The sequence below is a fragment of the Lissotriton helveticus genome, chromosome 1_1 (genome assembly GCF_964261635.1).
Source record: "Lissotriton helveticus chromosome 1_1, aLisHel1.1, whole genome shotgun sequence".
NCBI classification, from domain to species: Eukaryota; Metazoa; Chordata; class Amphibia; order Caudata; family Salamandridae; genus Lissotriton; species Lissotriton helveticus.
Genome location: NC_136057.1, coordinates 1,013,119,677 through 1,013,147,352, shown reverse-complemented (window position 1 = coordinate 1,013,147,352; position 27,676 = coordinate 1,013,119,677). Strand labels below are relative to the sequence as shown.

The window sequence follows — 27,676 nt, the reverse complement described above, 5'->3', positions numbered from 1 at the left end:
GCCAAGATCAAATCAGACTCTAAAACAGCTGAAGGCTGAAGCTGTAGTTGGAGTAATCCCCCTCTCCAAGACCACTGCAATACAAGATCTCTATCATTGTAGAGCTGAAGAAAATCAGACAAAGAAGAATTTGTTTGGCTGAAGGCAACTGTAACTGCACAGCATTGGAACACCCTACTACCAATGCTGTGCTAGCTAGATGGGAAGCTGCCGAATTTCTACTGTATCAGATTTTCCCATCTAACACTCATTTTGAGGTTATCGCCTACGCCACCACGCCAACGCTCTTCCGGTACAAACAGACCCCTACATGCCCACAAGCAGGCTCTAACGCAGTGCTGGTTTTTAAAATTGGGGGCAAGAGGAGTGCTTTCATTGACAGGATTATATCAAACTCAATTGTTCCAATAAACACTGTTTCTCCCCTGGGTTTTCGTTTACCCAGTTTAAACTGCCCTGCAAAGAATTCAATTGCATTTAAATAGACTGTTCAAGAATTCAAATGCATACGATTTTGCTGAAAGTATGAGCCTGCAAATAGAGCACATCTTCGCTGTGTTCCAAGCTACACAGTTTCGTCGTGAAGGAGCGCTGGTTGAGCTAAAAACATTGGCTCAAGAATGGATGGCTTGGAATCCGGATTTAAGGTTCAACTGTGGTTCCTGCACAAGGAGACCGCACACAGGAATACACATGAAGGACAACCTGATGGGGGTCCATCTTGTAATGCAGCACATGAATGGTATAATTGTTGGCAAAGTAGTCAGATGGGTAGTGGAGTAAGCAGCTATGGAAAAACAAAACCTGCCGCGAAGCAGACCCCCACGGTGGCATGCTGCTGTTCTGTAGTGAACAGCTGCCTGGGGTTACTACTACTGCATTTTGCCAAAGTCCACACAAATACAATGTATTTAGTCTGAGTAGGTTGCAGCATAGCTTGCCTTAGCCTGCATATCAGTAAGTCATAGAAAATAATTAGCAGTATTTAGGCTAGGAGTTAGGCAACAACACAAAAATAAGCACAGTATGCCGAATCAAAGATGTAACTATGACAAGAATCCTGTGCACACGTTAAGCGAGGTGTATACATGTATTATGCTTAATCAAAAGAACACAATAGGTAGTAAACGAAACAAAGTGGACACAATAGAAAGTCTTTTTGTTCTTCAAAGGATTGTATTTGACCTTCCTTTGTTGAAAGGTAACTTCAAAAGCAAATGACCAGCCGACACGTGTTTCGTCAAGCGGGCAAGGAGCCCGTGACTCTTCAGGGCTGTAAGCACAAATTGGGTAACGGTCCGTATAGCCAGTGATATTTCCGACCCGGCGTCTGGGGTCTGGGTTGAAAGAATCAGCGATAGTGAGTCACTGTGGACTCAGACGGGAGGGTACATCCAGCCCCTTAGAAAAACAGGACCCGTCTCTCCGCTGCCATATCCCAAGCATTAGCTGGTTTGAGACGGATGTACCCACCCGTCTCTGAGTTCACAGTGACTCACTATCGCTGATTCTTTCAACCCAGACGCCGGGTCGGAAATATCACTGGCTATACGGACCGTTACTTCATTTGTGCTTACAGCCCTGAAGAGTCACGGGCTTCTTGCCCGCTTGACGAAACACGTGTCGGCTGGTCATTTGCTTTTGAAGTTACCTTTCAACAAAGGAAGGTCAAATACAATCCTTTGAAGAACAAAAAGACTTTCTATTGTGTCCACTTTGTTTCATTTACTACCTATTGTGTTCTTTTGATTAAGCATGATACATGTATACACCTTGCTTAACGTGTGCACAGGATTCTTGTCATAATTACCGAGTGGGCCCTGGCAACTTTGCAGAGGTTTCGGGGTCTTCTCTGACCTTGCTGCACCGTCTTCATTATTGTCGTTTTTTACCTAACACACACCGCTACCAGTTAAGGCGCCACACTTCCTGTACACGTCAAAACCCTCCACAGAACCCGCAATCAAAGATGTAACTACTTGCTCTGTCAGGACAATACCATACCAGAATACGAAGCAGTTAGTCAGTTTCAAAAATGTGAGCACCCACCACATACAACTAGGTCTTAACCCCCTTTGAGAAACCAAGAGCACCCCATAAGCTCATATGTGCCTTCACTAAATGGCTGCATTGGCGCTTGAATATAAAAAACACAGGCAAAGATAAGAGATCTCATGTTTAGGACCTAACAGCTGTACAACCATTTTGCCATGTATCAGTGGAAGCGAGATGACTTGTAAGCGCGTATACGTCATTACACATGACAACATTACATGTCATGACCCTGCAGCAGGCTAACATGATGAAGCATGTCCTTGTATACAGCATGATGCTGACGCCTTTTTAGTTTTTTTTTATTTCTTTGGTTATTCGCCGTGACACCCAGGCACCAAATAGATGCTAGGCCCATCCCCCAAAAAGTTATCTCCTGAAGGATGCAACCAGAGGGGATGAGCAAGCAACAGACGAGTGCTTCAGAGATAAGTCAGTACGGAGCAGGCATAAGCAACGGGAGTGGATGTGCAGCAGCAGTGGTGTTTACCCACTGGGGGATAGGATTAAAACAAAATAAAAAGGAAAAAAGTCCAGGTGCATGACGTAGGCAATGGACAAGGTGGCAGTAGGAGGAGGGTACAACATAAAGCACCCAGGGAAGTTACATTTAGGGATGGAGAGAGGGGGTGGGGGGGCAGGGTACGCCACACAAGCCAGAGAGGGAAAAAAATGCACTTTTTTAAAGAGTGCTGAAAGAAAAAGAAAAACCGTTCCCTCAATGTTGAAAAGACATTAATCTTCCAATCAAAAAGACAGTAAAGAAGTTATGCTCCAATGGAAAGAAACACAAGAAGAGTAATGAAACCCATCGAATAACAAGCAAACAAATTAACGGGACGAGAAAGCCAAAAAACTGTAAGCAATTGAATGGCTCAAAGTCCACCAAAATTTTGTACTAGTCCACGCACAGGCCTTTTCTCTAAGCTGTTTGTATCTGAGACCTAAAAAAGACACTATATTTCAGAAAATGGGAAGTATGCTAGGTTGGGGGGAGGGGGTTATAGGGTTTCAATTACAAAATATTTCTAGTGCAATATTTTTTTTACCTATGCTAAATCTGCTATATTTTAATATAAAAAATAATCTTATTACTCGCATATGTAATGCTCACAAAAAATGCTCCTTATTCTTAACTGCGCTTCAACATAGAACGAAGGCTGCTTATTAACCGTTCGCCTGATTTGACCCATTTGAAGCTCAGACTTAAGGACAGCATTTCTTGAAGCCTGACCTTGTCAAGTTTCGACAATCTGTCCACATTACTCTAGAACTTGTAAAGGTTTCCTACAGCTTTAGACAGACATCAAGGTGAACATCCCATTAGAAATGAATGAAATGAAAACAAGTAAGATCAATAACATGTGCGGATCCATTAGAAGTGTAAACAGCGATGCAAAGAAACCGCTGACTGCTAATGGCAAACTAGCCATGTTGCAGCTAAATGACCACAGAAAGAAAAGCCGCCGACACCACAAAAGTAAATTCAGACTATATAATACGGAGCAAGGATCTTCAGAAAACTTTGGATCTGCACAGTAAGCCACAAAGTCGAGATCAGTAAAAAAAAAACAAATCCTTTTCAGTTAATTTTAAGATCTCAAAAGAGCTAATTCGTTTAATGAAAAAGTGATGCTGCATCAATGTTTCTTCAACGGAACATAAGGCAGATGCCTGGAGTTGCCTTTCTGCATTAGGCAGACCGTGGATCATTAATTCTCATATGCTTAATTAATCTTCAAAGCTGAATGCAAACAATACTTTGATCACCATAAGTAAGGTTTTAGCATTGATCAAGATCGGTGTCCATCTACTAGTGACTCTTCTAAAATTTCTGCAGCAGAGCTTTCGCAACTTTCTGCATAAACATCAACTTCTACCATTTGTGTTACATCCACGCCCATTAACAGGATTTTCATCAGAAACAATTAAAGTTGGCCAACAAAGTCTCTTATGTTCCTACAGTCTACATTTCTCTATACACAAAGGACACCCCCTGGGTACATGAAAAGGACAGAAGGACTTTCAGCAACGCTCAAATGGAGAGGCAATTCAGAAGCCAGTAAAGTGAAGACTGTAAGCCTGGTCCAAGTTACTCATCTTACTAGGTAATGCAGAGGTCAATGCATTCATGCACACTGGTGTCAACAGATGGACTTGGGAGCTGGTTTAACATACTGCTTGTTCAGGAATAAGAGGGTTGTAGGGCTTGCAATCAGCGAACCACTATAGAAAGTTTGTGTGTATACCAACGCCCAAACATCCCTCCAGAATTCTCGGAAGTTAACCAAACAAAAAACATTATTTGCAGGTAGGAAATCAAAGAAAACATATGGTGAAGTGCAGAAAAAGGATATTTATTAACTTCTGGAGATCCCAGCAACAGACCAAACCCCTTGACCACCTATTGATGCCTCAAGGATTCCTGCAGAGCTGCCTGAAGAATGTATTTATCTTGAGAGAACGTACCTGGAGTAGGCTACAACATAGAGCCAACAACGCCTCCTTTCTGATAAAGGCATGGCGATGGCGATGCCTCATTTGATCTATAAATAGTGGTGTCACTTCCCAGCTTTTGAGATAAGAGAACTAAAACATTTACATAGCCTAACAAGGATTCTATGGCACTCGTAACTTCACCAAATTATATGTGGGCCAATCTAGGGATCATGGACTCTGCAAATATACCTAGAGAAATCATGTTCCATATTAAACTAGTAATGGGTTGCACACCTTTGTCCATACAGACGGAAAAACAATGCATTCACCAATGCTCTTTAATGTGAAGTATTTGAAATGAGACTCAAGAGAGCTTTCAAATCAAACTATTTAAGTAACTGCTTTGTTGAAGTCTGTCTTCTTTTGTAGTAAAAATCATATTCCTGAGAATATGCACCAGTGGATGTCGCTTCACACAACTATGAGCTTCTTGCCAGTAAAGCCACAAGTATTCTTACAATTATTTTGCATTTGAACATTTTACATTGCACCCCGGTCTTAATTTGTAAAAGATATATAAATAAAATAACCCAATGCTGCCAAAGGCTAAAGTAAGTTGCTGAATAATCAATGCCATTGTCTTTATTCCACCTCCTGCCTCTTCCTTCCATCACAGACACATCCATCTCACTGTTGCAGGTTCCCTTTTCATGCTTGCTTCTACACTGGTCACTGATTTCCTACCATTCTCGTTCTCCATTTTTCTCTATTTTACGTCTTTCTTGTCCTGGGTTAAAGCCCAATGATGAAAATTAAGTACCAGGGCCAAAAAATGAGTGGCGTGCCCAGTATGCCCCATCTACCAGCAAAATGTAAGCTCGGATGTCACCATCAGAACGAAAATTAAGACTGTTCCCATCATTTTCCCAATGGGATCTAGGACAATCTTGCTTGCCCTATTCAGGATTAAGCAATTTATACCATTTGCTAAAATCTGCCTGCCTCTTTTCCTCGAGTCTCTGGTATATTCTGGTCTATTTTGTGAGATTTCATTGCTAAATATACCGAACATATGTACACAAGGAATATATCTAAGATCATTAACCGATTTTTGTCAACACGCCAGCAATAAGCTACTGTTCAGTAACCAGGGTTAGTCATTGACCCAGACATTGTTCAGCAATCAAAGACCGGTCCAAAAAATGGTCCCTTAAAATAAATGAGTATTTTTGGGAGGTGGATGCTCTAGAGTGAACTGCAGCAAAGACTTTTTGCATGTGGTCTGTACAAAAATTTGAGAAATATAATATGTCCGGTTATTAGAGTGCCTTGGCGCTTCAGAAAGTTGGAAGTTACCAGAGGTCATGGGATGGGTTTGTCAAAATGCATTCTAAAAGAAAGGAATAAGGGCAAACGTTTCCTTCTTCTAACTATGTTACAGTGATAAAATGGATTCTTCCAGGTTGGATAGTAGCAGTGCTTTATAGAAAGACCATCCAAAGAAAAAAATTCTCCAATAGAGAAAATGAAATTGTAGCCTGACTCCCGAGAGTACGGAGCACCGTTTTCATATATTAGTTTACAACAGAAATACCATCCAGCTCTAGGCTCAGTCTCTGGTATGTCTTAATAACTTTATACAACAATCTTGGCAGGAAGAAAACTGGCAACAAATATCCCACTGGAGTTTAGGTAACCAAAAACAAAGGACCAAAAGGAGGTGATTACTGAGAGGGGAGAAGAGAAAAAATTAAATCTGGAAGCATGTGTGTACGCATATTATGTTAATGACAGCAACACAAAGATAAATGTAACAAGGGGAATGGTTTGGAAGTGTACTAATCAAAATATTCCGCCCGGTATCTGCTAAGTTCCAGAGCATATTGCAGTTAATTATGTGCAGCATGTTGACAATGCTGGTAGTTATCCTGGGACTTAGCAGAATTGAATGTACCACTGTTTTTTACCTTCAGTACTTAGGTGTATTGTTCATCACTGTCAGATTATGCCCATGTGGTTGCTCAAGTATTTCGTAGCTCTGCTCATTGTTAATTTTTCCTAATCTTTCAAATTATTTTCTCCCTCACCTCACTGTCCCAAATTCACAAACATACACAGTTATTGGCATTTTCGTATCACCTGTCCATCATTAAACATGGTATATGGACCATATAAATACTATCAGGTTACCCACCTTCGGTGAGGAGGTGGAAGAGTGATCCCTTTGCTGGTGTCCGTGAATCAGACAACCACCACGTCCTCTGGAGCAATGGAAAGTCTGGCCCAGCACATGTACTAGTTGTGTGGGCTCCTGTCATCGGGCTAGACCCCATGAGTAACCTCTGAGTTTTTTGTACTCTTGGTGAAACTGACGAGCCAGTCAAAGCAAGCCTAGGAAATGGGCCAGAACATGGCAATCTAATATGTTCTAGAGCTGAGGCAGCATTTACTCCAAAGAGTCTGGGATCATCGAAAGGCATCAGCACTGAGGACTATTATCAACTGAAAATTCAGTAGCTCGCACCCACAGTCAGTCATGCCAAGACTTGTTATCAGCACTTTTGCCAATGTCCTGTCTGTCCTGACTTGTTTGTGCAAAGAATGTCCTGATTAAGTCAGACAGCTGGCTAGATCTCAATGGACCCAGACTCCTGAGGCGTGAGCCGGGAGCTTGAACGGTTGTTTCCTCTAGTACTTTGCTTTTAACAATTTTCCTGCACATTCACAGCATTTCGCTACGTTTTTAACTCACATTAGTCTCAGTTTGTTTAGCCCCTGCACTTTTAAAACTCACCTGTTCCTGCATAGTTGGGAAGTGCGGGGAGGCAAGGCACTAGGCGGTAGGTCCCGGGGTCGCTGGAGCGTTTCCGCCATCTTGGGGGTGGGGGGGGGGGGTGGGGGGGGGGGGGAGTGTAAGGTTAGCAGGACAATTGTTGGGGCCCAGACCGCCCGGACTGCTTAAATACAGGCACATGTTTTTCCTCGGACTTTATCAGGTATTCGCGGGAAGAGCTCCTGGCTTTGGCAGTTAATTGCCCCTCTCTACCTTGGGCCCCACAGGATCAGTCTTTCAAATGCGAAACTTGTGCATTCACGCTTGCCCCAGTGGAGCGGGTCTTATGTCCATCAGGACACACGGAGCACAAGTTTTTCAGTTTGAATTGCCGCTCTCTGGTGAAACACCAAGCCGAGGTGTTTGACCTCTTATCCAATAAGTCCCCGGATTCTCTATTCCTAACGGAGACATGGCTCTCTCAAGACTCCGTGGCAGAGCCTTGGCTGGCTCTTCCCCAAGGCTATGGGTTAGAGACCATTAATAGAGGTGTGGGGGGGGGGGCATTGCAGTTGTTAAAGAGGCTTATTCTCTTAGCCTGTGAAAGGAGAACATAGCGGATTGTGAAATGCCACATTTAAAATCCGGCTCAACCACAATTTTACAGTATCTGGCCTCCTAATCTACAGACCCCCCGGCCCTCGAGTTTGGTTAGGGAAGACTTACTGAGTAAAGTGGGTCAATTTGCTGGTAGGGCTGCAAATTTTACCATCCTAGGGGACCTCAATCTCCATCTCGAGAATGGTGGAAAAGCCGAGATTGCCAGCTTCTTGGCCGACTTGGAGGCCTTCCAGTTGACGCAGCACGTTCTTGAGGGTACACACGTGGCCGACCATCTACTGGACCCCATCTTCTCCAACCTTAGTCCGATAAAAATCTACTTGCCTGTCCCTCAGGCTTGGACTGACCACTTCTTGGTCTCATTCTCACTGCAGTTGCAGGGCAAAGCGGATTTGATTCGCCCAGCCCAAGTTCTCAAACGCCCCTGGCACAAGTTAGACTTGGATCTTTTTTCTGCCGGGCTGTCTGGGCACAGGCCTCAGCTACCGCCAGATGTGAATGCGACAAATGCGTGTTTCCAAGATGGCTGACATCGGGCCTGGACAGCTGCATCCTGGCTAAACGGGAAGGGAAGGGGCGAGGGCCATCCAACCCCTGGTTTAACAACTCATTAACTGTTGCAAAGAAGGGCTGAAAGCAGCTTGAGCGCGCCTGGAGGCGCTCTTATGACGAAGCAGCTAAACTAGAATATCGGGCGGCGGTTAAACAGTACAATAAGTGCATTCGGAGAGCACAAGCTGAGTTTGTGGCCAATAAAATTCTGGCCAGCCCAAACCCCGCTAAGACTATCTTCTCCCTCCTCAAAGGCATGAAGAGTGCAGGTGCTATTAGGGCCTCTATCACCTCTAACCATCAGTGCGATGAGCTGGCACGGTTCTTCGTCAACAAAGTAGAGCAGATTTACCTGGGCCTACCAAAGGCGACTCGCCACCAGAGAGGGAGGCACCAGGAGGGGAGGACCCCTTGGGGGGGGGGGTAACAGCCTGTCATCTTACCCTCCTTTGGTACCCACGGAATCTGAGGCCCTCTGCTCAAAAATTAAATCTGGCTCTGTTGTCAGCATCTGTACCTCTGGCGTGGAAACACACTAAAGTCATCCCATTGCTAAAAAAAAGTCCCTAAACCCTGACGAACCTGGAAACTACCGGCATATCTCCCAGCTCCCTTTTTTGGCCATGGTGGTGGAATCACATGTGAATTCCACTCTGTCTAAATTCAGCTAGCAGAATGATATCCTGGACCCATCGCAGCACAGTTTTCGATCTCGGCATAGTACCGAGTCCGCGCTTCTGGTGGTGTCGGAAGCCATTCGGGATAGCTTGGATGCTGGGGACTCTGCGGCCTTGGTCCTTTTAGACTTAAGTGCAGTCTTTGATACTGTCTCCCCTGAGATACTACTCAAACGCCTTCAGGAAATCGGGATCAGGGACGTGGCCTTGGACTGGATCCAGTCTTTCTTGGAGGAGCAATCCTTCCAAGACTCAGTCCCCCCTTTCCACTCGCAGAAGGTTGCTCTGCACTAGGGAGTGCCGCAGGGCTCAACATGGAGTCCACTCTTGTTCAATATTTATGCTAGACTGCTGGCGGAGGTGGCAAAGGGCAAGTGGCTGTCTCTGGAGTCATATGCCGACGACACCCAATTGGTGTTTGCTTTCTCGAAGAAATGCGACACCAATTTGGGTAAATTCAAAGAGGATCCCTAGCAGTCTCTGATTGGATGGCGGCTAACTGTTTACAGTTGAACACTAGTAAATCGGAGATTTTGAGGCTCGGGAAGGACTGGGAGCTATGGTCCGAACAGTGCTGGCCGGACCGCCTCAAACCCGCCCCACTCCCAAAGGAGGTTGTGAAGAACTTGGGTGTGTGGTTTGACAACAGCCTGACCTTTGATAAACAATCGAAAGCCGTCACAGGGGTCTGTTTCGGGCTTCTGCGAGGCCTTAAACCTCTGCTTGGCTTCTTCCCTCCCAAGGTGTGCCAGACCATTGTCCAGGCGTCAATTTTATCCAGACTGGACTATGGTAATTCCCTCTATTTGAGCGACAATAAGGCAAGTATTAAGCGCCTGCAGAGGGTCCAAAATGCGGCAGCCTGGATTCTGGTTGTACTGCCTAGATCTTGCTCAGTGGCGCATGTGCTCCCAAAACTTCACTGGTTGCCTATTGAACAGCGCATTCAGTGCAAGGCACTGTGCAAGATCTTGTCACGCCAGGCTCCACTGGGGCTATCTCACTTGTTGGAGCCTTATGTGCCTAGGCGTCCGTTGAGATCTGCTGACTCAGCGTTGGTCCGAACTCCTAGAGTCTGGAGAGCGAGGGCCGGGGGGCGTTCGTTCAGCTGCCTGGCGGTGAAACTCTGGAATTCGCTTCCGGCCCCCATCAGAGCTATTTCTAACCTTCTGGCTTTTGGGAAAGCCTTAAAGACCTGGCTTTTCCCCACTTCGGCTATCTAATCGCTGTGTCCACTTTTAGGCTCCCGTTTCTTTGGTTTCAGGTTGCGCTGGGACGCCTTGTCGCTGAGGCAGCCATGCGCATTACAAATCTGAAATAAATTCAATATATAACTGGCCATGTTCAAATGAGTTGCATATAACGTTCCAGTGGATAGACTGCATTTAGGGACCAAACTGCTAGAGTAAAATATTTATTCAGTGAATGAGTCAATATGAAATATAGCAGCACAGAAAGGATCTCCTCAGGTGTAACCTTGCTCATGGACAGCTGGAGCAATACGTTTTTCCTGTGTCAGATGTTGGGTAAGAAAGACCGGGTCACCCGGAACTGGTCTATGTTCTCTAGCCACTGGACAAGCATGGCTTCACCCAAGCAATAGCATTTCCTTCAACAAGTAGCTTTTGTTTCTCCCATAGGTATTAGTAAATTAAGTAATTCAGCTACCCGGTCGACAACTGCCACAAAAGTAATTATAATTTGGTCTCAGGAGACGTGTCCAACCCACTAGCATATTGAAAGTCTGTGTACAGTCAAGCAACAGTATAGTAAGGGGGAAGTAAGTTGTCCGTCTCATTGTATGGTAAGCTTTGCAGACCCTGCACTGTGCCTGATTCCTAGGTGGATAGGGACTCTCCCCTCGTTTTGTACAGACATTGAGGGAGAGGCTGTGGATCATCTAATGCTGGAAGCTACACTTTGATGATTTCATAGCCTGACAAAAGTCTAGAAGGGTCTGACCGTGGCTCCAAGCTGGAGTTTGGCATGAGGACAAGATACAAGATACGAACGTGAGTCAGCAGCATTGGGGTCAGTACCATGGGGCCCAAATGCCCTTTAGAGGGAGTTAGTATGCAATTGAAGATCTACAGCATGGCATCTTTAAAGACCTCTCCGCTGTGGGGCCGAAGATGGGTTGAGGATCTCTAGGCAATCTGGGACCATCTCCGGAATGGGCTCAGCATCTGAAAATACCTTAGGAATAAGGCCCTAATAATGCCAAAAACAGCATAGATCTTGCCCAGTGGTGGGAGAGGCACAAATCTATTTGGGCCTTTTGCATGGCTTGCATTTAGACTTACCTGAAAACTTCGATCAAGATCAGAACTTTACACAATAAAGGCCCCACAAGTTGAGACGGAAATGTAGCCATTACGTTGAACAGAATTGCAACCGTTTACGTTACACTATATAGAGTTTTCTTCCACCTCCCAAATGGCTTTAGGGTGCATCAAGATGCATTTGTTGCATGATGTTGAAGCTTAACTGGAATGCAGGCCTCCAAAAAAAAAAAAAAAAACAACTGTTGATTCATGACCGACATCTGCTTCTCAAAGTCAAGGCATGGTTTCAAAATCTGCCATACTGTGAGAGAGACACTTTCTCTATTATGCCGTATATTATTTGAAATTTGGTGTTGGTACAACCAACAAAGCTGTGAATGGAGTTTGGGATCAACGTCAAAGGGCATGGAACCAATGACACTGTAGATGGGTGGAAACTAAATTGGGCTCGCTACCATCACTTCTGAGGCAGTATGAGGCCAACATGGAGTACATCACCACCTGTCAGTGCACCAGAGTGACTGCTGTTGAAAACACAGACAGTCTGGCATCCAGGGTTATTCTAAAAGGCGAGGCATCTATGGTTAGAATTGTACATCAAAATCTATGTTTTGTTTGGTCTACGTTACACGTCTTCCATCCTATATTTTAGTATGGATATGCTGTTCGATTACACTATAGATTAATTTTATGAAAGGATGTCCTCAGACAGTCTTTGGTGTCCCGCACAAACTCACATGTACAAGTGTTGGAAGTGGAGGTCCGCCGTCGCTTACTGCCGCCACCAAATGCTGGAGGCGTGTCCCCCCCGACCCCTCGCTTCAACGTTAGGCTAAGTAAGGACACCGTCTGAGATAGCCCTGCTCACACCCTTAGTAGCTTGGCACGAGCAGCCAAGCTTATATCCAAGCACGAGTGTTCAGTATGTGCAACCATGCCCACAGCAACCCCGATACAAAATCAACATATAAGAATGGGTAGTATTCTTTCCGGTGAGTTGGTAGGTTCTAATTGCGATAGTCATTGTTCCATACTGTCGTTTGCGCTGTTCCTATTTTAGTTAGGGGATGTGCCTAGTTTCTATTAAAGTTGTTGTTTAGACATATCACCCTATTTTAGATTCACCACCTTTTCTGTTTTGTTGCACTGTACTTTATCACCTTTTTGAGCCATCACTATCAGACCAACAATTGGTAGTTCCAATTTTGACTGTGGACCATATCCAGTACTCACCTTGACTGTGTGGCACGAGGTCTAGATGATCCAAGGACCCGCCTGGTCACAGTGTGAACGACCAAATGATAGGACTGATCACTTGGTTTTTTGATGGTTACTCACAAACAATATGTGTACTGGATCTAGTCTGACCAGTTCTTGATTAAGTCTTTGTCATTCTCATTCTTTGGTTACTTACACATTTGTTTCTCCTTCTCTTTCTTATATTACTATATGGTGACTGCAGCACCATCTGTCAAAGATAGATTTGACAGTTTAGCCAGCTAGTTGCCTGGCCCATAGACCTCCTAGGTTCTTGCTTGTTATTTATAGGTTCTAATCCCAACCACTGCTTCTAACCAACAGTTAAGCTCACTTCTAACAGTTTCCCAAAAGGTTAGGGAAGTCGTATTGCTAGAATCAGACAAGATGCAAAAGGGAACAATACTGCAATGCGTAACGATATTCGCTTATACTGTGCAACAGGGAAACAATGCCATGTACTTTACAATTGAAGGAATAATGCAGTGCGTATCACCACCAGCATGCCCTGTACCAGGAGGAAACAAAGCAATGCATCACGCTACAATCCTGTACGGTGCAATAAAGAAATAATACACTGTGCCACGTTATACTGCTATACTGTGCACTGAAGAAATAATGCAATGCGCCACGTTACAATCAGGTAATATGCAAGGGAGAAATAAAGCAGTGCGTAACACACCAAGCATTAAGCTAGTCAGGCACAAATGAGGCCAGGCGTCATTCGACAGTTTGCTAGCAGCAATAATACAACAGTTTTACGTGCTCCGTTAACACTGCCCCCGCTATGGATCAAATGATGATACAAAGTACTGCTTCCCACTCCGGCCCCAGTACTGGCCGGGATCTGAGCCGAAGCAACGGCTCGCACAGCTGACTGAAGCGTGAGGCCGAGTGTCCCTCCGGGCACCCCACCCCAGGTGTTTATCCAAGTTAATGGGGGTGGGGGTGGGGGGGAGCACGAACCCACTCTCCTCCCCGACGTCAGCGACTTGGGCCTTGATCCAGAACTCTGTCACGGGCTGCGGCGGACTCGGGCCAGCGGCTCAGCTCTTACGTGGCTGCTGGTCCAGGCCACTGCAGATTGACTCCGAGGGCCCCAATGACTTGGCCCTCACTGCGGCGGTCTCAATCCACACCAAGACCCGCCCTCAGCACTGTGGAGACTTTACTTCGACACACCCTTAACCAGGCACTCCTCACCAGCACCTCAGGTTGAACTTCGAGACGCACACCGTGCGTCCGGCACTCGCCTCTTCCCTGGTGCTCGTGACGATCCTGCGCTCTTCTCCAACGCTCCGCTTGCACCTCAACATGCACCCTGCGCGTTCGAGCCTCTGCTCTTCTCCCGGTGCACACGATGTCCAGGCGCTCTTCACTAACGCCCTGGCTGCACCACGACACGCACTCTTGCACGTCCGAGTCTCATTTCTTCTCCCGGTGCACACGATGTCCAGGCACTCTACCCGAACTTTCTGTCTGCACCACGACATGCACTCTTGCATGTTGGAGACTCACTTCTTTTGGTGCCTACGAGGTCCCGGTGCTCTTCACCAACACCCGGGCTCCACCACGACACGCACCCAGCGCGTCCAAGACTCACTTCTTCCATTGGTGCTCACGATGTCCAGGCGCTCCTCACCAACGCCCCGGCTGCACCATGACATGCACCCTTGCGCGTAAAAGGCTTGCCTTGTCTCCCTGTGCACACCATGACCAGACACTCCTCACCAACGCCTTGGCCTGCACCACGATGCACTCTGCGCATCTGAGACTTAGCTTACGCCTGTGAGCCCACAATCACAATACACAACTTCGGAGGGTCTTAAGCGGCAAAAAGCACGCAAACACCACGTTGATTGGGACTTATCCGGAAACTTTTATGATCCTGTATTTCAAAACAGGGAGCCAGCTCACCTCTGGCCCTTGGGGTTACTAGACACAGCACAAAGCACAGTCTTCTTCAAGCAGGGGGACCCAGTGCCTCCAAGCATAGTCCCAACAGCCTCATCCTTAGTTAAAACAGCAAACTGCAGACCAGCCCCAGATCACGAAGCAAGGATTGCTCTATCCACAGCAGTCTCTTCAGTTGTTCCTTCCTTAGCAGAGGTTCCTCTTGACCACAGAATGGACCCAACCCTTTCCGTCTCACTCCATATTTGTTTCATTCCCATGTTCAGGGGCTTCAGATCTCATAGTTATTCCCCTTGATATCTTTGAAGTGTGTATGTGCTCATGGGTCCCTGACCCCTCCGTAAATCAGTTCTGGGTGTCTCCCTGCCAGTGTCACCTCTCTACCTTTAATACTGGGGGTCAGGATCCTTAATCACTCAGCAGGAGATGGGTCTATTGGTTTTTAGGACCAGCCCAGGCCTTTTCACCTCCCGGGCTTCTCCTCCCCACTACTTTCTGGAGTGCAGGGCAGCCTGGTGCCATCTCACCCCCTCCCTGGGTCAAGACCTCTCCCAGTTCCTCTAATCTTTCAGTTCTAGACAGACAATCCACATTTCAGAGACACAGAAATGCTCAGAGCACAGCACTCAGACACTTTCTAAAAGAGTGGTTTATAAACACAGTGACAAAACCACCTTCACAGAAAGATGCATTAGGACACTGAGTCCATACATACCAAACGTCACCTCCCCATTATAAATTGACAGGAAACTAGGCTAACAAACACCCAGCCTCCCTCATTCTGTCCAATGGGCAGAATGGCCTTTCAGCTGTGAAAAAAGAAATGGAGAGTTTTTCACGGTCAGAACATAACACACCTCAGTATTTGTTCTGCCTTTAACCTACACTACACCCTGCCCAGAGGTTACCTAGTACCTACCACAGGGGTGCCCTATGTGTATGTAAAAGGGAAAGTCAGGCCTGACAAGTGGTTGCACTTGTCAGGACTACATGCTAACTTAAAATTCTGCGCACAGGCCCTACTCTGAAGGCCTGAGTTCCCTTCTCTGCTCGCTCTTGCAGTACTAGCCCTTGCACACAGTGCACATCACTAAGGACTTTAACTAGTAAGGCAAACATACCAATCATGGCCTACCAATCATGGCCAACCAATCACCATTACATTTTACATAGGGAACTCCTGTACTTTGACACTAAACAGCAGTGGCAAAGTACCCAAAGCATCTAAATTGGCAACTCTAGGTCAGGAAAACGGTCTAGGAGGAAGCAAAAGGTTTAGGGAACTTTAACCAAAAAGGCCAAGTCCTACAACAAGCATATATCGTTACAAAATAGACATGTGCATTGTTGACCAGGGTTGCACTGGGATTCAGAGAAACTTGGGAACCATGTTCTGGGGAACGTTTAAATTACAAACCCACTTACACAAACGTTTCAAAATTAATGACATTAAGTTGCAGAAACAACCTTGTGAATATCTGGCTGCTGACTCACATTTTATAGCATCATGTCTTCCCCTGTACTATTCTTTTCAGCTCAACATTTGTTCACCCGTTTCTTCCCCTCTTCAATGAGTCAAGGATACTCCCCTGCATCCCTACCTCATAAAAGGTTGCAATGGCAATTCCACTTCACATTTACACATCACCTAGTAATCATTTACTCTGAGCTGGGTCGGTTAATTCCATGGTGGTATAGTGTGTCTAAAGTGCACAGTCAGTAGACTTTAAGTACTATGGTTATAGATGGATGGTCCGATTTACCAGCGTTCTTTATAAAGGGTACATATGCAAATATATGCTTTAACACATACCACAGCTCAAATAGTGCTGGCATAGGTGAATTGTTTAAACACAGTAACAATGGTTGCTGAAGCTAAACTGTTCAGGTGCTCAGAGCCACGGAATAAAATGCATTTTTTCAGAAATCACTGAGAGTCCAAGCAAATTGTTGCAGACAACTGCTGACCTATGACTGCAGCAAGATTGATTGGGCAGGTACAAAATAAACCAATGAGACAACTGTTGGAAGAGAAGTGTTTCAGAGCACGCCTCATCAAGTCATTAACAATCAGAGCACCACGCAGGGCAATGGACAAAAGTTCATGGAGCAAAAGCTGATGTGCATACACAATTTGAAGCTATTGTTGTGCCCATTAAATGACAACGCCAATCAATTAAGGGCAAAGGTGGATAGCACCAGAATAAAGCAAGTGCTAGAATCCATCATATCTCCTTTTAAAGGATCAGAAACCTGACGCAGTGTCAGGCAAGTCTAATTGTCTTGAATATAAACATCTCTAGTTTTGCAGCAAAAAACTATTGTTTGTGATACAGGATCAGTATTCATACCTTTACTGTTGCTCTACTCTTTCAACACCGAAATTAGAGGAAAGTCCATGAGTCAGCTGTCATAGGGACAACAGTTCTATGGGAGTCATAGTGTGAGATCTCAATGCAGAAATGCCATGAGGGGCCATGGTCAGGGTCTAAAATTGACGCAACCTACTGGGAACCAATAACCTCGTGCAAGGAGTATTAGCTTGAAGGCTATCCTTAAAAGCAGTAAATCAAACAAATATTCAATTGATGCTGATGAGTCACTGCTGAAATAAATTTCAGATACAATTGGTGAAGGTTGCTGAATTGGCCCCAGTGACAACAGGCACAGGCGAACAGAGTGCCATGAGATAGGTTCTTCCTTCTGAGGCCTAAGGTGTAGTGAAAGGATGGGGTAGGAAAATTGTTGGTTACCTACAACTAGACACCAGCAATAGACCATGAAAGCAGGGCGAAAATCCAATGTATGGGTGAAGTAAGCCAACATTTCAGCATGCTCAAACTTGGTGCCTCGCTTAATGCCTTCAGGCCCCCTCTGCTCTGTATGGCTAGTCCCCAGACTTTCCAGGGAGGAAGGCCTTACCAGCAGAATTGCCCGACATGCCCAACCACCTCTTTATATGAGCAACCAAGCCTCAAAAGATAAATCGCTTGACTTTAAATTTAAATTGTTGTCAACGGAAATAGAAGGGCTACAAAACGGACAGTGTGAAAGATCATTGTACTGGCTGTCCTATTTCTATGCCCACCGGAAAAAAAACTGGACTACATTGCTAGTTTCTCTTCTGAAACAGGGGCAGGGTAAGTGGTGAATCCCTAGAAATAGGTAAAAGTAGTACTTACTGCCACAAATTAACCACTGGCTGGTTCCCTTTGCCCGCATACAGTGTAAGGTGAACAGCCGCTGTGAACTGTGACCTCAGACAAGGAATCAACCAGACCATTAAGACCCATTTGATGAAATGGTAAAAAGTCAATGCAACTGCACAGTTTTTCGGGCAGCCTATTGGTGAATTAAGATATTCTATTGGCCAATACCACTTCAGTAACATGATTCATGTACAATGAGCTGTGACTTCAGTTTATGGACCAAACTCTTACTTCCCTTCGACAAAATCTTGAATTCGGCTGAGACCTAAGAACAAGCATGAAAAACATAGATCCTGGAACAATCTCTACACTAATCAATGTTAAAATTCATCGTAAAATGCAGAATTTAATTTCATTTTGGAATGAGGCTGTATGGAGAACTATAACAATTTTAATTTACAAATGATCATTATTATAATGAGAGTAGTTTGCGCTTTAGTACACCGTTTTGAGTGATTTTTTTATGTAAAAAAGATGGAATTTTGGCTTTGAGATATAACATTTCCTCAATTAGAAAACCATTTGAACCCTGAAGGATGTTGCCTCAATGGAGAGGAACATGTTTAAAAAACGATTTTAATAGATTCGCTCAGGCGCCTTTCATAAAAACTGTTAAAAGTATTTGTAAGGCATGAAGATTCATTCTTCGGAGACGATCACATTACGGAGAGATGCTGTTCTCATTGTAGAAACGGAGGTTTCCTTAATATGCCAGGTACAGTTAACCACAAAGTGTATGAAATTTGCAACCTGGGATGCTCATTCCAGGCAGTTTTGCTGCTCTTCAGAGTAGCAATTATTTCCGGCCTGACACTTCCAAAGAGCTGTAAATAGGCAGACAAACCAACAGATGCAAACTAGAAGATAAAACATTTAAATGACACCGAGGCTCGAGTACAAGCAGCACAGAATGGCAGGACAACACCGCCGTACCTACGAGGCTCCTGTCTTCATTATACCAATGTTAAGGAACCAGCTCCCTCGATGTCCCTTATGCCAATGGTGGTGCTCTGTAAACAGAGCCCTAAACCACATTGGGTGCAGGTCGACGACAAGAGGGAAATAGACTGTCGCAGCAAGGAACCAGAACCTCAGAGAAACTAGACCTTCATTACATGCCAACGTGCCTTTAATGCATCTGGCAAAATCGACACCAACTGCCCTAGTCAACCACTATGGCCTTCACGAAGTAAGGCAGACAACAAACAAGGATGCCTATCGTCTGTTGGTCTGCAATGGGGTTTTTTTTTTGGAACAGGGCAATTCCTCAACGCACTAGGTTGGGTCTTGTAAAGAATAGGGTCTTGGCTGGAGTCCTATCAAGATAACTCTGAAGGAGCCAAGAGATACAGAAGTGGAAAAGAAATTGCTACTAGGAAGCCTCCCAAGCACAAGGTGGTACAAACGGGGAATTTGGTGTTGCAGGGTGAGCTTTGTGAAGAGCAGGAGGTAGAAATAGCACAAGGGAGGATGAACAGCCACTGCTTCAGAATTAAGGAGTTCAGAGAATCACAATTTTGAGCACTCAGAAGTGGGGGGGAAGGAAATGATATACTGCCTGTGATAAACTAGAGTAGGTGAACATAAGCCTAAATAAACTAGCTTCTGCTGGTGGGCCAGGAGTCTGAAGTCACACCATCCCTCATCAAAACAATGACATTCAGAAATTCGGAACACAATTCTGGTTCGTCTGTCGAACAATGAAGTACACCACAGCAAACTGAAAGTTTGGTTTTGCAGACCCAAATACACAAATGAATAAACTAAAAGGGCCTTCAGTGGTGCTATATCAAGCGAATCGACAATTCCTAGAGAAACTGATGAAAAACTCTAGTAAATCCCACCTATTCCAAATGGCATGACAAGCAAGAACATGTTTCCCGATAAAAGTATAGCCATCAATTACCTTTCTGTAAGGGCACAGTCCACGTATTCTTCCGTAGCCTATACTAATGGCACTTATAAAAAAAAATGAATTCCAAGAACCAAAGTTTTCCAAATATCATTTAGAAATCAACAAGGCTGCAAATGGTTGATCATTCTACTGTCTACATTTCACTCCTACTGCAATTCCACAAGTTCCACAATACAACGTGCCTCTTGTGGAATACCTATTCTGGTGACACAGAGCCCCACCTATGACCACTGTTACCATGAACCTGCAATTTGGCCACCCTTACTATAGAGTTTCTCCTCCTGAACTAGAGGACTCAAGATTTTATAACCTCCTCCCCCCATGACATTGAAGAAGGCCCTGTGAATACATGGAGGCAGATTCACAAACGCATTTGAGTTGAAGTTACATAAACTTGCATACCTTTGTGACTCAACCCCTTAAAAAAAGCCAACTCCCTATGAACAGTGCAAAAAGGGTACAGTCATTTTTATCTGCATTTCAATATTACCATATTACCCCTATTTTAGATGTTTGGTGGCTAATTTGCAAAGTCGTGTAAGAGTACATAAAATGGGAGTATTACTTTACATACTCCAAAATGTCTTTGTGAATAGGCTCTAGGATCTATAGGTTTGGAGACAATTTTCTGCATCTCCATCCTGGTGATTACATTCTCATTTGATTTGGAGTATTTGTAAAACGTTGAGGTAGCAGTGAGAGGCAGTGAAGGGGAGTACATAGGCAGAGGTAATACAGACAGAAGCAGTCTCATACATGACCGAGAGGTTAGGATTCATGGATTGGTAATAAAAGACAAGCAAGGGAGAAAACTGCTCCTTGGCGATGGTGGATTCATCAGAGGCGTGGGTTAAGGAGGACAGGGCAGTCTTGGGTTCAGAAAATATGTCCCATTCATTAAGGTGCTTCAAGTTTCCCCACAAAAACGGACTTTCAGAAATTAAGACAAGATAGAGCGAGTCTGAACTAGAGAAAGACTTCAGTTCAGAGTATGAAGGTGTGGAGAAAGAACCTAGTTTCTGCACATCTCAGTTACCAATTCTGTTACAGTTTTAACTTCTGTATTATGGTTGTCAGCAGAGCCCCAGAGCTTCTGTGAGGCAAGGAAGGTATTTTGATCATCGCTGATTCATATGATGCAGCTTTACTAACATGCAAGGATAAAGACGAACTCAAAATAAGTTAACCTGGGTTCAAGCAATACGATGATGCAATCATACCAGTGCCGTCGTTTTAGAAGATCAGCTCCCCTTAACAGCATTTTGATTGAGGGCAGGTCGATGGATGGTAGGTCCATAATAAAGGAACTATACTTCCTTCTAGGAGAACAGAGAAAGAATTTAAGGCAGTGGCCTCGAAATTTGCGTCAGGGACATAGGGTTTTATTTGCAGTGTTACGTTGCTCTGAGCCAACCATGTAGTACTAGCCATTCAGCCTATAGTGAATCACGAATGCAGCATCTTGTTTGTGCAAGTCAAAAACGCCATCACCTTATTACAGCACAAGTCTGGTTCATTCGGTCCCCCCCCCCCCCCCCCTAAAAAAAAGGAGAAGAAGCACATCATGGTTGCTAATGTGAAGATTAAAAACACCATCTGGTAGACTGATAACAAGTTCAGGCTTGTAGTTGTCGATATAATAAGATTCTGAGAAAGCTTAATACATATATAAATAGTGCTTGGAATTAATTAGGACCAGTGTTTTTTCCCAAATGTTGGGAAGAAGCATTACACACTCCTACAGATGTTATTTTTTAAAAAAAATAATAATAAGGGAGGACAGGCCTCTGAAGGGAATTGCAAATCTGTTCACACTGCCTCGGTGAGACTGTGTGTGTTGTCTTTTATTTGTGAACTGTGCAGACAATGCTGGGCATATCGAGCTTGGATATTTCTCCATACACTTAATCTGAGAATTATTTTTAAAGGTTAGCTCTTGTATTTGTAGTATCTCTAATGATAGATTTTGTTTTATTATGTCTCACTACGTACAGTGTCCTTTGAAGAGCTGACTATTTGTGCCTGCTGCATGCAATTATAAATTGCATATATATAGCATTAACTACCCTATGCGGCATTGAGGCACTTTGCTTTAAATAGCTTGGTACTCCGGAACCCAAACAGAGTTTAATTTTGTTTTCCCTTGTGGATTAGCGGTCCTAAATTTATGCTCTTGTTAGTAGAGATTGAAGTAGGGATAGAATGATGGGCATGGATGAGAACATTGGAAATACTAAGTTGCTCTTTTTATTTTAAGTTGTGGTTATGTGTGCCTGTTAAGTTGGGTTAATTGGCTATAAGGGGGCCGGGGGTGGGGGGGGGGGTTAAAAAGGGTATAAGAAGGAGGCTTGGGGTTCATACCAGTCACCGTTTTGGGATGAGTCAGAGAGGAAGGCAGGGATAAATGCTGAAGGGAGTCTGCCTTTTTTTGTAACTTAACTCAAAGGACAAGTTACTTACCTTCGGTGACACCCTCTCTGGTAGAGACGTGATCAAGCCTCAGATCCCTTACCTTTGAATTTTCCAGGTATCAGACTGGATCCAGTAGATTTTTCTTCTAGTAATACCCCTGCGTTCTGGTAGGTGGTGTCGGACGGCTCAACGTGACATCGTTGGTGTTTCCGCCATTGTTACTTCCGCGTCACCTATATAGGTGCCACCTCAGCGCGGCCAGTTACTTTTCTTTACTTTCCATGCCAGAAGCGAGAAGCCATGAAATGCACAGACATTGGTGTGTTTTAAACAACTAGGGCTTTGAAAGGAAACAGCCCTGACTCTAAATACCTATCCGCAGTGCGAGGAGGATGGGTGGGTTGATAAGGAATCTGCGGCTAGATCAGGTCTCTACCAGCTAAGGCGTTACCACAGGTAAGTAACTTGTCCATCTGATAGAGACATCTAGCCACAGATTCCTTACCTTTGAATAGATGCCCAAGCAATACCATCCCTGGTGAAAGAACTGCGGATAAGTTAGACCAGGAAGTCATGTGGGAAAGAGCGGTCAAAAATGCAGTCCCTGCGGACTTAACTGTCTAGGCAGTAGTGCTTGGTAATCGTGTGCAGGGATGCCCACTTTGCTGCCTGACGAATGTTGAGGACTGGAACTCCATGTTGCGAAACCGTGGTAGCAGCCTTAGCTCTGGTGGAATGAGCCATAAGCCTTCAAGAAGCTGTTTTTTGGCCAAAGAGTAGCACATTTTCATGCAGAGGATGACCTATAGCAAGACAGTCCTCTTTTGCGTAACCCACAGACAGTTGGTCGTCCACGAGGGACTCTTTAGTGCAGTCAAGGCAAGACGACAACACCATTTTTGGGTCCAAATGGTGGAGTCACTCCTCTTCTTTAGAGGGGTGCAGAAAGTGGGCATGGTGACAGATTGTCCCACGTGGAATTGTGTTACCACTTTCGGTAAGAAAGAGGCCCTGGTGTGAAGCACTAACTTATCAAGGAAGATGGTCCGGTAAGGAGGCTTGGATGACAGCCTGCAATTCACTCACCAATCTGGCAAAAGTCATCGCCACTAAAAAGGCTGTTTTTATGGTAAGTAGCCGGAGGGAGGAGTTGTGCAGAGGTTCAAACTGATCCCACATCACAAAGGGGAGAACCAAATCAAGGACCCACTGAGACATGATGAAAGGGGCAGGTAGGAACAATATGTACAAGCCACTTAAGAAATCTATTTATAATAGACGATCTAAATAATGAGGGTTGGTCTAGCAGCCTCAAAAATGCAGACGGGGCCCAAAGGTACCCTTTGAGAATGCCCAGAGCCGAGCATTGTTGTGCAAGAGTCAAAATAACAAGTAGAACTTGAGAGAGGGAAGCAGGAAAAAGATCAATAGACTTTTCTGTACAATACTTTACAAATGTGTCCCACAGGCAGGCCTACACGGTCTTGGTGGTGGGCTGCTTGGCCGCCAAAATAACATTGCAAACTTTAGAAAGGAAGGTACCACCCTTAGTAGCAGCTGTTTCTTTATGAAACAGCATAAAGGAGCATTGGGACAAGTCAACCTGTTGATAACCATTAGGCAGAAACCATTGTTTCGGTGCATTTATCATTTCATCCACTGTGTTTAACTTGATTCTGTAAATTTCTCATTTTGCATGCATTATTTCTGCTGTAATAGGGGAACGTTCCAAACAAACCTTTTAGCTGAAAAAGAAAAGAGCTTGTAGAGCACTGATAGTATTTCTTTGCCAAAAATGTTGCTTGGTCACAACTCAGATGGCAGATACTGAGCTTGAAAAAGAGCTACTCAACACAGGTGTATTCAGACTATGTCTACGAAAACAAAAGCATATAACGAAAGTGTGCTAATGTGCATGTACCCCGGGTGTACATGTACCCAGAGGGTACATGTGCATGTACCCAATGTGTGATAAGGCTAGCAGGAATGTAGGATAGCACGTTCGAACAGTGCTTACGTACACAGATAAGTACATACCGGGCCTATGGGGTGACATTTTTTAATACAGACCGCTGATTGATGAGTCTACAAGCACTATTGTTTAAAGTTGTAGTCTTGGTCTCGTTTTTGTACTGTAATTTTGTAATAGTGTATTATGAAAAAACTATGAATGGTCAACTCTCCAATAATACATAAGCAACAACAGGCCACAATACAGGGTGAACAAAGATATTAAAACTAACAACTATACGAAAAGGCATTAAATGGAAATATGGAACTCGCACAACTGGATAGTGGCGAGCACTGAAAGTTCACATTGTGTGTCAGTCGTCTACCGAAGCCTCAATGCATTTTGGTAGGCACAGAGAACTGCTACGTCAAGCTGACATTCGCGCATCCAGACAAATGAGTCCTTGGTGTATCTGTCGTGGAAACAAGAGCACTTCAGACCCCACTGTACACCTGGGGTTCTCCTGCTCCTCAGACAATCCCTGGAAAGCAGCCTCGACGAACCGCAGATGCACGGTGTGACCCGAGAAGCGAAGGCCTATTCCATCTAAGGACACTAGAGGGAATGGACGAACACGTGTGGACAGCTAAAGCAGGCAAAGGGAGAACACCGTTTCTGGAAATTAAACTCAATCATACAGAGGCGTGCCAAGCTAATCTCCACAAAAAGGGCCTTACGCAAGGCTTTAAGTGGGCCGGGTCTCTCCGGGGGTGAGCACCAGCAGTTTTTTTGAGGAAGTCTCGAAACCGATCTCTATCGGGGTCAGTTTTGTGCCCGGGCACAGGCAGTCTGTTTTTTTCCGGACTGCAGTGACAGCAGGCACATGGATGTGCGCGTGCTCACACTGCTCACTTCTCACTGGGGGAGAAGTTACGGCCCGACGTTATGACAGATGAGCATTCTAGGGGAAGGGAAATCCTTTAAAGAGGCATTTCCTCTCTGGGTTTCCCTTCTCTTTTTGAAACTCAGGAGAAGCAACATTGTTGTGGTGTCACCAGGGCTTTAAGACGAAGCTTTTTCAATAATATATACAAGTCATAGTTGCTGCTTATTTATCTAATGCAACTAACAACCATTGACAAAGCCAATGGTCCTGACTAGTTGCAGGTATGATGTTACTTGTTGTATCATGTCTGGATGCAATTACAGAAACCGCAAAATACAAGTCCTGCAGCACACTATATAAGCACACATTTTTAGCTTACGTGTTTTTATGCCACGCCCTTAATTACTTTGGCCACGCACTTTGAGAGACCCTCCAGTTTTTTCATCCCACTTAAAGCCCTGGCTTCACGTCACCACAAAAACATTCTGCTTGATACGATACAAAATGCCCCAAAACAGCGCGGTTTCCATACTCATCCGGCAAAGACAAAACAGAGGGAATTTTCAACTGTTCCTCAACTATTCACACTGCAATTCCTTGGGAACTGCAGGAAAAAATTGACTTTATGTGTCCCTGCCCCTGTAGCCTGAGCTTTTCAGAGGCACCTTGCGTGGAAGCCGGAAGCTGCAGCGTAGTAGGTTCCACGTCCACTTTCGCTTACGGTAACCCGTTAAACTGTAGGTATGCTGGGTACGGGGTGATGCAAGACCTCTTCACAGTGGCTGTTTTCGACGGTGAATGCCCGGGGCTTGCCTACACCACCGCTTTACAAGTGCATCGGGGTGCGGGTCACATGGCCGCGTTCACGCACGGCGGGCGGCTCCGGGCGACGGATACTTCGTAGAATGGCACGCCAAGAAGAGAAAAGGAGAAAGGGAGTAGCACGCACGCGCGCTATTCTGCTGAAATTATTATTCTCAGCGCTGCTGTAACTTTTAAAATATCGCTTTTTGCATTTTGATTTTTAAATTGCATTTACCTTGTTTTTAGTACGATCTCTGTGTGCCCTCTCACTTGCACCCTAAATTGGGCCCCCCACCGCGCTTTTCGCGGAGCTATTTCATTTTCTTCTTAGCCTTCGTGTTTGGCGCTGGGCGCCATCTTGGGGGTGGTGTGGAGCGAGTGTGCCACTTGTGGGAGCGCTCTAGCGCTCATTTGCAACACAGGTGAGCCCTACTTAAGGCGAGCTAGGCAGTAGCTCGACCTGGAGAAAGGGAGTAGCACGCACGCGCGCTATTCTGCTGAAATTATTATTCTCAGCGCTGCTGTAACTTTTAAAATATCGCTTTTTGCATTTTGATTTTTAAATTGCATTTACCTTGTTTTTAGTACGATCTCTGTGTGCCCTCTCACTTGCACCCTAAATTGGGCCCCCCACCGCGCTTTTCGCGGAGCTATTTCATTTTCTTCTTAGCCTTCGTGTTTGGCGCTGGGCGCCATCTTGGGGGTGGTGTGGAGCGAGTGTGCCACTTGTGGGAGCGCTCTAGCGCTCATTTGCAACACAGGTGAGCCCTACTTAAAGCTCGCCTCCTGCGCGCAGCGGGAGCGCCGGACTCTCGCCGGAGTCAAGCCAGAGTCCTGCCCGTCTGCGCCCGTCAGCGTCCCGGAGGCGGGCGGAGCGGCGGGTGGGACTCTACCACCAGGGATGTGTCCCTCAGGGACCCTTTTTTTGCGCTATTCCCCTAGCGAACTTCGCTCATTTTTACCTCATGGCGATGGCTGTCGCACGGTATTCCCTGGTCGTTACCATGGGAAATCCCGTTGCCCGGGTTGTGGCTGGCGCCCGACCCGCTCGCTCTTCTTACGGCCCAGCAACAACATCTCTAGAATGGGCTTCGGGTGCATGCTTTTGAACACCAGGTCTGCCTGCAAACATGCGCAGGACATCTATGAGCTTCTCGATGTAGATAAACCACTATGCCTCATGCTCACTGAGACATGGTGGGGTGACTTCTCTAACACTGACGTCGCCCTGGCAATCCCGCCCGATTACAACATCTTTAGAAAGGACAGAACCAACGGAAGGGGAGGTGGAGTAGCGCTAGTGGTCCGGAAAGGAACCCCTTGTGAGATCCTGCCAGCTATTGACATCCGAGGCTCAGAAACCCTAGCCTTTTCTATCACTCTGTCGCCCCACCAATCCTTTAAGGGATTGCTTGTATACAGGCCACCTGGTTCTCCCGGCACCTTCTTTGAAGATCTGGATATGGTACTGGTGGAGCTGGCCCTGAAAGCCGAACATTTCATCGTGGCTGGCGATTTCAACTTCCGGATGGATGATTCATCCGACCCGGCGGCCGCTAAACTTTCGGAGGCGCTGACCCCGCTGGGGCTCATCCCCTATTTTCAGGAGCCTACGCATGAGAAGGGGCATACCCTTGACCAGGTCTTCTCGTCTGTCCCCCTCGAGGATATAGAGATCACTCCTGTCCTATGGTCTGACCACTTTCTCGCAAAATTTGTGATCAAGGGCATAGTTAAATCTGTGCCTATCCCGGTACACCAACAGGGTCGTGTCCACAGGGCTTTCCATCGTGCAACCCCGGAGATGCTGGCCCAGGCAGCTGAGGCCCATCCCTGCCTTCTCGTGGGTGATCTAGACAGGGATCTGCAGACCATGCAAGACTGGCTATTGGATAGGCTAAACGATCTTGCCCCGGAAGTAACATCTCG

At 45.4% G+C, this 27,676-nt stretch overlaps 1 protein-coding gene across 2 annotated transcripts in view; it reads right to left on the bottom strand.

Moving 5' to 3' along the window:
* SND1 (staphylococcal nuclease and tudor domain containing 1) overlaps positions 1 to 27,676 on the bottom strand; it is a 2,092,018-nt gene that overhangs the window by 1,797,482 nt on the left and 266,860 nt on the right. The window lies entirely within an intron of this gene.